The sequence below is a fragment of the Vigna angularis genome, chromosome 9 (genome assembly GCF_016808095.1).
Source record: "Vigna angularis cultivar LongXiaoDou No.4 chromosome 9, ASM1680809v1, whole genome shotgun sequence".
Taxonomy (NCBI): domain Eukaryota; kingdom Viridiplantae; phylum Streptophyta; class Magnoliopsida; order Fabales; family Fabaceae; genus Vigna; species Vigna angularis.
In genome coordinates this window covers 26,209,721-26,222,252 of record NC_068978.1, presented here as the reverse complement: position 1 = coordinate 26,222,252, position 12,532 = coordinate 26,209,721, and the positions used below count along the sequence as shown (strand labels likewise).

Sequence of the window (12,532 nt, the reverse complement as noted above, 5' to 3'; positions counted from 1 at the left end):
ATATAGCATTGAATTGTATTTGTTTGTTGTTTGGCTCTATTGGATGGGGCAGGTTCATGTTTTTTCACCACATGCATATAAAACACATTCGTCATACATGAAAGCTTTTTCCTGAATGATCCTATTAGTAATTGATTGACTTTGTTTACAATATCTGCAGATTTTTCTAAGAAATTATTGCTGTTCTCGAGTGTGTTGAATGGTAATGCGAGAAAGGAATAAATTGGCGTGCTAAGTATATCATTTTAGAACATTACACAGAATCCACTACCCAGAAACTAATTTAATTGGAACCAGGAAAAGTCTATTAAAAAGGTTAATTTGTGAATAATATTATCAAACCGCTTGAATAATGTCAGTTGGTAGTGTTATAATTTTAAAATTACAGAACAGGTCCTATATAATAAAGAATATCTAAATTTTATGTTTTATTTGGAATATTTTTATTTATTCTCATATTACTAGAGGATATTAAATCTTCTTGATTTATTGTATTGATTCTGTTTTTTCGATATAAATAAAACATTCATGTTGTCTCAGAAACACATGGTTTCAACTGTCTCTTTCTTTCCTAGAATTTGACAGGTAGGATACCTTATTAGTTTCAATTTTTAATATAATTTCTTCTTGTGTCAGAAAAATTTAAGTTTGTTTCTCACTTCACACACATGGTACCATAGTTAACTTAAAGTGAACGGAAAAAGAACCAACTATAGTTTTTTATCATTAATGCTACACAAGGTTACTATCTTCAAAGCATGGATAAATCTTTCTATTGAGTGTGACTTTCACATGTTATTCAAGCTCAACTCAATTCTTCGGGATCTTACTTGTAGGTAGTTGATTTTTTTTGTAGATAGTAGTACTATGTGTTCTTTTTTTTTTAAATATTTTATAGAGGGTAGCCATTGTCCTGAGTTTTTCAGGGATGGATTTGATTTTTCATTTTACACTGTTAAGGATTAGTAGGCCAGGTTTTGTACCCTCACTATATTTTGTATTTTCCTCTTTTTTTGTGATATTCTAAGGTGCTACATATGATTGATGCTGGTGTTAACATAGTTGGGACATACAACATACTGATGTTTTAGTATTAAAAGAAAACATTAATGCGAAAAAAGGTTACTTAAAATAAAAAATATTTTATTCAAGCAAAAATAAGAATGTAAATCTAGTCATACCAGTTATCAAGTCTCTATTCCTTTTCTGAAACCTTAGGTTTATCACCTCAGGAGTTTGAAAGCTAAAGCTGTTAACTCCTCACCACTTGGTTAAGGAGGCTGTCATGTCGTGTCATTAGCTAATTCGCCAAGGCATGTCAATGGTTTTATCGATTTGCATGATTACATCTCTTAGCAGAAATGTATTTTAAATTCATGATTAATGATATTTGTTCATATTTATAGAAAGTGTCATATAAGTAATTTATTTGTTCATATTTATTCATATTGCGGTCTTATCCGTGTTTAATTTTCTCATGAATCCAGTGACGGTAGTCTTACGAAGTTTTCCTTTTAGGCGGACTTGTGTATTTTTTTCTGTAAGATGACAAAAGAAAAACAGACCTCATTTGTGGGGTTTTGTGCAGATGAAGCTGATTATTCATGGGGACTGTGGAATATGGAAACAGATATTCGTTGTTTCTGCATAGGTCCTGTTGATGTACTAACCGAAGTTATATTGGCAGGCATCATGGCTAATCATGTTCTTGTTTGGCAAATCTTGTATATTAATAGTTCTTAGAAGGTTGACCCCCCATTTTGATTTTTGGAAAAGAGACGAGTATAGAGGTCTTTTTGTATAGGATCGTCTCTTGGGTCCTTTGTACTTTCCCCTCCTTTTCCTTTTTTGTTTTACTTTCTCATGTGCAGAGAAACAGTTTATTTTTGTTTTACTAGATTAGTGAATGTATTATTACTCTAGATAATCATTTTTATTGGCAAAAGCCAATTGAAGCTTTTGTGAATACAAGTTTCCCAATGATGTCTTGGTACTACCATCTGTATATATGTAACTTCTCAATTTTGTAATCATTTTAATGAAACATGTCCCAATAGCTTTTCCTTTTTATTCCAAGTGTGTATCAACCAACAACAGCATGAGTTTTAAGTAGGATAGAAAAGTGGTTCGTTGGGTTAGGAGATTCAGCTCACCAGCTTGTCATGATCCATTTTGTGGGTTTCGATCATACATGAAATAAAAAGTATTTTAAGAATTTAAATTTAATGTTTTTAATATGTAGCTTTTTAATATTTTAATGTTCTTTAAAAATAAAAGTATGTTATGTTATTATTGTTAGTTTGCTTTATATATTTCTTTTTTGTAATACTGATAAAAGTTCAGACTATTACTAAAGTTTTATATTTTCCTTAACTTGATTTGTTAGTTAAAACTAATTTTTTTTTTAATTTTTTGTGGGTTTATTTTGAGGGAAGTCCAAATGGATTGAGCTAGTGTGTTTTATCATTTCTAATTTTAAGGGCTTGTTTAGATAAGTTTCTTCTCTCCACAATATTTTGAGATAAAAATATAGAAAATGACAAATATTTCTATAATCTATTATTAACTAAATTAGAATTTAAGCATATAAAGGTTCTTACAAATTTGTTTATGTATAAATACATTCTAATTTCTCTCCGCAGTGTTTTGAGATAAAAATATAGAAACTGACATTTTTCTATAATCTATTATTAATTAAAGTAGAAATTAAACATATAAAGTAGTTCTTACAAATTTGTTTATGTATAAATATATATTAATTGATGAAAAATAGGGTTAAATATGTTTTTAATCCCTAAACTATCACATGATTTTGGGTTTAGTCTCTACTCGAAAGTTTTGTTCATTTTAGTCCTTGTAGTTTTGAAATTGTTATAAATAGTCCCTAATTTTGGATGGCGTTAACTTTTGTTTGACGTGGCTAACGGCCAGCCCACGTCTGATGCCAGGTTCCCTTTTTATTCTCTGCCACGTTGGTTTTTTCATTTTAGAAATCAGATTAAGTATGTTAAGTTCGTGTATTGTGTATTAGTTGGTTCAACCTAGCTTCATCATCTCTTATAAATGAGATCTGAAGCAAGTGTGTTGTTCGTCTTTTTCAACCTAGCTTCACATTTGAAGGTTTGAAGAAAGCTGAACATCTTAAAGTTGGAGTTCGTCTTGTTCAGGAGGTAAGTTCATACGATTGGGGATATAGGGTTTTCGTGGGAATAGTGGGAAGTAAGTTGATGATGAGATTTCTTTGTTGTAGTGAAATGAAAGGTGACAATGGAGGAAATGCTTGGACGCGAAGGATGATTGGTTCGGGAAAGTCGCAAAGTTGTGGATCTTCTTCTTGGTTACCAGCTAGATTGTGTGGTTATGGAGAAACATTGTTGCTTTTGAAGGCAACTACTTTGAAGAACAAAGGAAGATTATTTTACCGATGTAGAAATTGGATAGTAAGTGACTAAATCCTTCCGTTCATGTGCTGAATTTTTTATTAATGGTGTGTTTTTTTTATTGCACAGTAATTCAAGTTGTAATTGCTTTGAATGGGTTGATGAAGGACATTCTAAAATTGAAGGAAGCTTTGAAAGAAAACGTGAAGAAGTTGAAATGTCTTTGGAAAATGAAAAACTTGTACTGTATCTAAGGAAGAAGAACAACAAGCTGAAGAGGAAATTAGAGCAAGAGAAAAAAGTTTGGAAAATGATTTTGTTGTTGTTTGTTTTGTCATGGGCGTTAACAATTTTCTTTTGCATTATGTTTTTGTTTAAGATGAATTGTAGTTAAGAATTATGGTTCAATAAAATGAAGTACTTCAGTATGTCTCTAAATTGTGCTTGATGATGTTACTGTTGTCCTTGATGATGTCTTTGACAGAACACAAATGTGCTTGTTATATGACTAATGGAATCAGTTTAATTGTATCACAATGTCAACGCATCATAGTATCCTGCTTGAATTAGAACATGATAAATAAAGTTGGAAAAAGATAGCAGCAGACAACACATGATAAATAAAGTTGGAATTCAACAAATTAAAAGTAATTGAAGTGGTCCCATACTATTAAATAAGATAAGTAATTTAAGTGGTCCCTTACCACTGACAAAAAATATTGTGCAAGCACTACTATTGTTCCCTAAGTGGTCCCATACAATTACATATGCTGCTAGATGATAAAAACTGACTGTACCCACTTTTAATATTCCCTAAGTAGGTGACAGTGACTTGCAAAATACATTAAAAATAACGTTTGGCTACACTAAATCTTCAATTGGTACAAGCTTGGGACCCTAGATGTTGTGCAGTAGTCATGAGGATGTTCTTCTTCCACCTTGGTTAGTTGATGCAGGTCGTCCTCCACTGCCACTTGTTCCAGGTTGTGATGTTGTTGGAGGTCCTCTTGGTTGAGAAGTCCCCCTTCCCCTTATTAATGTTCATCCACCTTGTGACGTTGATGGAGCTGGTTGTGCTTTAGAACCTCCTGCAGTGGAAGTTCCCCTGTTGTTGCCAGATCGTCCTGCACTTGAAGTGCCCCTTCAAGTTCTTGTTCATATCATCTTGTCTATACTTTTGAACTTGCCCCTTTTGAACCTCACATCCTCATCACTTTCTACATCTGAATCCAATTCATCACTATTGTATTCTTCATTGATGTCATGCTCTCCAACTTCTTCATTCATTATAAATGAACCTTCCCCAACATTGTCTCTTCTACTCACACGTTTCTTCTTTTCTTTCATTCTATTCCACCTATCTAAAACTGGATTAATGTTTCTACGAACTTGGTCCACCCAATCATTCTCAACACCAAACCCATCATCATCATTTGTCATTCTTTCCTCTTCGCTGTCATCCAACCATGTTGCAGCTGAAGCTTCTACTTCCTCCTCAACCACATTCCCCCCTTCCTCTTCTTCATGAAGATAATCTTGTTCCTCACCACCATCACACTCTTCCTCTTTCTCCCCATTTCAACCTCTTCTACATGCACATTAACATGTGAACCCTGTTGTTCAACACATTCACCCTCTGAATGATATTCCTTAGCACCATCACCCACTTCCAGACCCATTCCACCCTCTTCTACAATCTCAGGCACTTCTTCGTGATGTAAATTAATCTCTTCGTCACCCACTTTGGAAACCACTTTCTCCATCTCCTCTATGTTTCCTTCATCTGCCTCTTCATCACAAGTAAGAAACTGAACTTCCACTACCTCACTACGAACATGTTGAACATAGATTTCTACCTCTTCCTTATTCTCCTCTGCATAATTAGCCAAGTACAGTGCTTCCTTGTCATCACTCAGTATTCTGAGATTATTCATCAGCTTTTGTTTCGACCCCTTCCACCATAGCTTGAAGTCTGCATCATACTTAAATTTTTTAACTATTCCAACTGCTTCAAAATACGACCAATGATCCGGATCAACTCCTTTCATCACGTGTATCTCTCCTCCAACATACTATAGCCCCTTATTATTAACAAAGTTGCCCATGTGATGCAAAGAGACGTCGAAAACAATTTCTAGACCTACACTTATACATCAACATTTTACGCCCAAATTGGACCAACCATAAGCAAAAAACAAAAACAATAACTTACCTTGATTGCTTTCGCCTGTCTTTCACACCCAATGTTTCTTTCACGACCACTGCAAGGAACACCGCAACGCCCACCTTGATAGAATGACTCAAGTACAATGTTTCGAGTACAATGGTTGGAATACAATGGTTGGAGAAAACCTAGTTTTCCCCAATTGAAAAAAAGTAAGTTATGAACCCTAATTGCTAATCTGATTTCATAAACATCACGTGCCAATGACTTAATCTCATCAATATAAAGAAAAGAAAATGTGGCAGAAAATAAACTTATACCTAGCATCGGACGTGGGCTGGCCGTTAGCCACGTCAAACAAAAGTTAATGTCATCCAAAATTAGGGACTATTTATAACCGTTTCAAAATTACGAGAACTAAAATGAACAAAACTTTCGAGTAGGGACTAAACCCAAAATCGTGTGATAGTTAAGGGACTAAAAACATATTTAACCAATAAAAAATATTAGGACTGGAAGTATGAATATGTCAAGATACATGCTATTAGTAACATCTTTTTAAAAGCCCTACTAGATATGTATTATTTAAAAGTTTAATCACCTTCAATGTTAGAGGTTCTTATACATTTAGACATTTGAACCATATCAAGGACTCGAGAAAACTTACAGACTACTTCAAAGGCTTGATTCATTATAGAATGGTGAATTGCAAGTATCATGGAAAATCATACAAGGCTCGTGAAAAACAAAAGGGCAAGAATGAAGATTTGATTACAATTTTTTGTAAGTATGTTTAAATACATGAAGTTAGATGGTAGGTTTATATATGTTAAATAACTTGACTTTTAAAAACTTCACATTTTTTTAGTTAAGAATTTTTTAGATCGTAGTCACTCTTAAGTGACCTTGTACTAGTATTATTTTGGATGGTAGCTATCCATGGCTAATCCCACCAAGTATTTATGACACTTCGTCACTCCCAGCTAAAAGACTTGAATATTCTTTTATATCATAGTCACTCTTAGGTAATCTTGTCAAATACTCTTTCATAACAAACCACTTTTTTAAATAAGCCACTCTTGGCTTAAGATCATCAAATAACAGCTTTTGCTCAATAGAGAGAGGTAATGTCTTTTGATGTTTATAAGGTTAAATATTTTTCACTAGTTTGCTAAATAAACACAAACAATTTATTATAAAGCTTTAGGACACAACACAGAGAAAAATTGATTAAGTAGTCACTACAATTCCTTTTCTGGCCAATGAGTAACATTAATTATTCTTCTCTTCTCATACAATATCATTTATAGCTAGTAGTACTTATTTTCCTTGATTGTATAGATATTTATTCCAAATCAAAGTAAAAGTACACCCATATTGGGATAAAGTTGGACCATAGTTGAAATATGCTTATATCAAGACTGTAGGTAGATAAAGCAACTTTAACTCGATTGATAAGAGGTTTGTAATAAAACTTGTATTTGGTGCATATTTTCTTGGCGACAAATGGTAAAGATATTCTCTTCAACCGTTTCAAGAATATTCTTTACGTTTATGTTGGTTTAATGGTTGTTTGTACTTATAATTTGATAATCACCTGTTAGTTATCAGACGAAGTGAAAGATATGTTTGGTGCTTTATTATTTTTTATACGAGGTACTTGCAATTTTTCTGTATAGTTTGTTCATAGTCTATCATACACATCTTCACATTCTATGCTTTGTATTAATCACTTAATCAAAATTATAGGTTGCTAAGTTTTGCTATAACAAGGCTAACACTAGCTTGATTAAACATTCAAATGGTTCTTATATGAACCTTAGCCCTAATAGGGATCTTGACAAAAAAACAAAAGATATTAGGTATTGGAAAAAGATGTGAGAGTGAAACTAAGGTCATGAATTCGAAACGTTAAATTCAACCAAGAGGAAACTCTTGTACTTTCTATAATGATAATAATTGGTGAACTTTTTTTTTGGATTTGTTGAAAATGAAGGCTTTAAAAAGTTTATGTAATCTAGGGATAGATATATATTTATCTTGTTCTCATAACTTATTAAAAAATCAAATATTATTCATATTTATAATCTTGGTATACCATGTTAATGTGAGAATTTTTTTATCAAAATATGAATGAGTTTGAATAATACTTATGAATCAGAGGTATATTTACTATCCCATACTAAATTAACTTGGTTTTTTAAATAATTATTATATTTTAAAAACTAAATATATTTTTTAGTTTAGATATACATATGTAATAATTTATATATATTAATTCAATTAATCTAAAAATTAAATTTATTTATTAATATTATTTAAATTTTAAAAGTAGATATTTGTTCTTTATTTTTTAGATTTAAAATTATATTTTTAAGTGAGTCAATTAGTTTATTTGTTCGTTGGCCAGACATTGGGTCTAAGAAAATATCTTTGAAAATAATCTCTTGTTATCTATGAAATTTCATATCATGAAATAATTTGTTCACTTTATATATGGACATTATCGTTTCATAGAGAAGACAGTGAAAATAGGTTTTAAAATGTAGATGTTAGAAACAAAAAGAATATAATGTATATGACGAATTATGGTTTATTCATGTGCTCAAACTTTTAAAAAACTATGCTTAAGATTACAAAATTATATAATTTTTTTTAAAAGCATTATATATATTATATTGTTGATTATATTAAATGTTACATCAACTGACAAATACCCTTTCACATACCTTTTAATTATTATTAGTTTTATTAATTCATTTGATTATATACATGTTCAAACGAGTTTTTATGTTTGGTCAATTAGTTTCCACTTGATTGGATGGTTAATTTAGGCAATATTTATTTAAATCATGTTAAAATAGGGACACCCTTAGCAAAAGATATAATCTTATCTTGCATTTGTATATAACTAGCTCACATGGAAGACATATTCTTCAACATATATATCATTCAATAGCGCTACATGTCTTCGGTACCCGTTACCTAAGAATATTTTTCTATACTTTGAATTAGGGCTGCGCAAAAATAACTGATCTGTACTGTACTATAGTTAACTGTACTATATTATACTTAAAAAAACTGATCCACTTTTACTAAAAGTTCAGTATACTATTTTATGGTTTAGTTTTTAAAAACTGAACTTATAACAGTTTCGGTTCAGTTAACTGTGAGAACTGTATCTACTCTCTTCTCTTCTCTAAACGTTAATATTAATAAAAGAAACCGTTCAAATAAAAAATTAATAATAAATTTTTTAAGACAAAATTTTTTTATCACAAATTTTTATATTCTTTTATCAATAAACATATATTATTTTTTAAATAATATTATTTTAAGTAATAAAAGTAAAATATATTTTTTTAAATTTAATTTTATTAAATGATTAAGTAATATAAATCATAAAAAAAAGACTATATAAAAAAAATAATACTTTAAATATATTATATTCTTTAACATATTATTAAATATGTAAAAATATGTTAAAAAAACTTTTAATGATATTAAAATGTGTGTAAGATCACACACTAAAATAACTATTTATTTTAAAAATCAACTTACTTTAAAATAAATATCAATATTATTATTTTTAAATGATAGTATTTTACATACTAAAACTAAAATATATTTTTTAACGTTAAATTTTATTAAATGAATATATAATAAAATATCATAAAAAAAATAGTAATGTAGCAAAAATAATTAATATTATAGAAATACCAAATGACAAAAAAATTAACAAACGTTTATTAAAAATAATTTTTCTAGTATCATCTTTTATTATATTATAATAATTAATAAATATTAGTTTACTTTTTTCATAATAAAATATAAATAATAAATAATTGATTAATAAAACAATTTTACGAGGGAACAAAATAAATATAAATAAAAAATTATTTTAAAATAAAATAAGTAGATAAAAAGATAAAATAAATTATATACACATATAAAACAAAAAAATATAAATAAAAAATTAAAAAAATAAATATAAAATTAAAATAATATTCATGACAAAATAAATATAAGTAAAAAAAATAAAATAAAATAAAAATAAATAAATAATTTTCATACACATATAATAATAAAAGAAATATAAATAAAATAGAAAATAATAATATCAAATAATTAAAAAGTTAATTTGTAAGACATTTATGAATAAAATAAAATAAATATTAAAATAAATTTCAATTAAAAAGAACAAGTATTGTTATACTATTCAGTTTAAAAACTAGTACAATTCAGTTTATAAACTAGTACAATTAAGTTTAAAATTAGTATAGTTAGTAGTTCAGTTTAGTTTATATTGTAGTTTAGTACAATTTAGTATAGTTCAGTTCAGTCCAGTTTGATAAAACAAAAAACAGTTCAGTTCAGTTTGTCTGAACTGTTTTATAGTTCAGTTCAGTTTAGACAAATTAGTTTTTAGTTCAGTCCAGATTTTAGTAGTACAGTGCAGTTCAGTTCTATTTGCCCACCCCTACTTCGAATATATCCATGGTGTCAATATTTTTATAATATTTTTTTAATTTAAAAAAATTGTTTAAAAAATCGTCTTTAAAATATAAACTTACATAAAAAAATAAATTTAAATTACAATTCAAATAAAATTACAAGTATTAATGCAAAAAAAGTTAGTTTGTAAAAAGAAACAATTTTAAATTAGTTGCACCAATATAAATTTTAAAAAATCATTATATTTTTAAATAACTTAAATTTCATAGTTCTAGATAAAATAAATTTTTTTCAATAATTAATATTTTTTATATGATTTATTTATTTAAACATATTTAAAAAAAAATACTCAAACACAATTAATTAATTATTATTAATGGGTATATGCTAGTTGAATACCATAATACTTGTATATGTTCCGTTAATAAACTGATAATTAAATCTTCGTGTATGTCTATATATATATATATATATATATATATATATATATATATATATATATATATATATATATATATATATATATATATTTATATCATCGAATATTCATATTCATTAAGGATATCTATTAATAATTATTAATAGATATTTTTGTCTATTCAATATCCAAATGTACATCTAAATGGTGTTATATGACAATTTAGATGAAGACTAATCCAAACAAATCGTTTAAGCACCACAAGAATAGGGATGACAATAAAACGAGTTCTTATGAGTATTCTTCAAATTCTGTTTCTATTTTGACGAAAAATTCCTACATTAAAAAGGTACGGATACTGGTATGAATAATATTCGGTTTTTTTTAATTGAGTATAAAAACAAGAATGAATATATATACATATCTATCTCATCTCTCTCCCCATCTTCATCATCATGCTCGCTTAAAATAAATAAAACACATTTTATACACACTAAGAATTGAACCCATGATCACCAATCCATAACAAGAAACTCTAATCATTTATAATATACTTCACTTCTATAATACTTATATTCTATTATTTTAATTCATAATACTTAGATTCACCATCTTTCTAGATAATTACTTTTTTTTTATCTTATATTCTTCCCAATTCAACATTTTTCTTTTCGAAAATTGTACTTATTAAGAATCATACACCATGCAACTTCCCAAAAACTTAATAAATAGATCATATTACCACGTCAATATGACATAATAAAATACTTTTACTGCATAAAAAAGTATATTATTTAATACGATATTATCTCTAATATAATTATATGATAACACGTATACTACCATTTATTATAAAACAAAAATACATAATTTCATATATTTTTATTCTTTTAAGTATTATAATATACCAAATTCTCCCATAGTAGTCACTTTAATAAAAAGAAACCAAAATCTCAAATTTACCAATCTTTTATAAAAATATATCTATTATACCACGTCTATTCAACTTTATCATAAAATCTATATATATATATATATATATATATATATATAATATTTATTATAATATAATATATATTATAATATATTATGTACCAAAATGATTAGTACCCATAAATATTAATGCATCAACCCATAATTTAAGTGAACATTTTTACAATTTTTTTTACAAATACTTAAAACAAAACCCACTGCAAATTTAAAACTTGATTATGTGCTATGATCGTTGTTCATAAAAACCTCAAATTTAATATAATACCAACGTATAGTATTAAGTGAAATACCCACACAACCAGATTTTCTACTATCATAGCTAATAAAACAAATTCGCTAAGCACTAATGTCAAAATTACAATCACATCCAACTACAATTATCAAAAACTCTTAAACTTGTTAGCTCATAATCCTACTATTCTCTAAATTAAATTAATTTTTATAAAATCATTAATATGCTTAAACACTAATTCATCGAAACTTTATTTTCAAACCTTTATTTAATATCCAGTTTCCTTTCATATATAAAAATCAACGTCTTAAAATTTTAATTTACCTCGATATGCTTCTCACATATAAATTCATCCTTTAAAATCATTTTTCATAAACCCCAATAAAATTACATAAACCCTAAACACATAAATTTTTCATAATATTATAATAACAACAATTTCGAACAGATAAAAAAAATCACAAGACAACACATAGTCACATAACAAACTTCTCAATGTATTAAAAATCTTATAAAACAAAACCACAATCTAATAATATCAAACACAACTATAAATAGCAAAAAACTCTTCAATAGAAACTCTACGCATTTTCACATAATGCACAACAAGTTACAAAGATTCACAGTAAAGACTAAATCAAATCTAAAACAATTTAAACATAGATTATCAAATCATATAAAAATATAAACAGCATGACACTCTTCCACAACAGTCTCAACCACAATTCATAACAAGCTACATAGATACATGACAAAATTTAAGTTACATTTTTTTATTATAAATCTATACTTTTTGTTATTTTCTATTTTTAAAATTGTTTTTTCCCTTTTTCAAAAGAAATTAAAAAAATAGACAAATCATAAATGTCAATAATCAGTTGTCTCTTTAA

The 12,532-nt window shown here is 27.7% G+C and overlaps 1 protein-coding gene across 13 annotated transcripts in view; it reads left to right on the top strand.

Annotated features, from left to right (window-relative positions):
• Positions 1–2,070, top strand: part of LOC108347360 (chromatin modification-related protein EAF1 B) — a 29,773-nt gene extending 27,703 nt beyond the window's left edge. For 11 of the 13 annotated variants that reach the window (XM_052868029.1, XM_052868023.1, XM_052868024.1 and 8 more), the window contains one exon: positions 1,589–2,070. The gene's annotated coding sequence lies outside the window, so the exon portion shown is untranslated. Of the gene's footprint in view, positions 1–160; positions 203–1,518 lie in introns of all 13 variants that reach the window. The other 2 variants (XM_052868026.1, XM_052868025.1) reach the window with 2 other exon arrangements.
• The last annotated feature ends 10,462 nt before the right edge of the window (positions 2,071–12,532 follow it).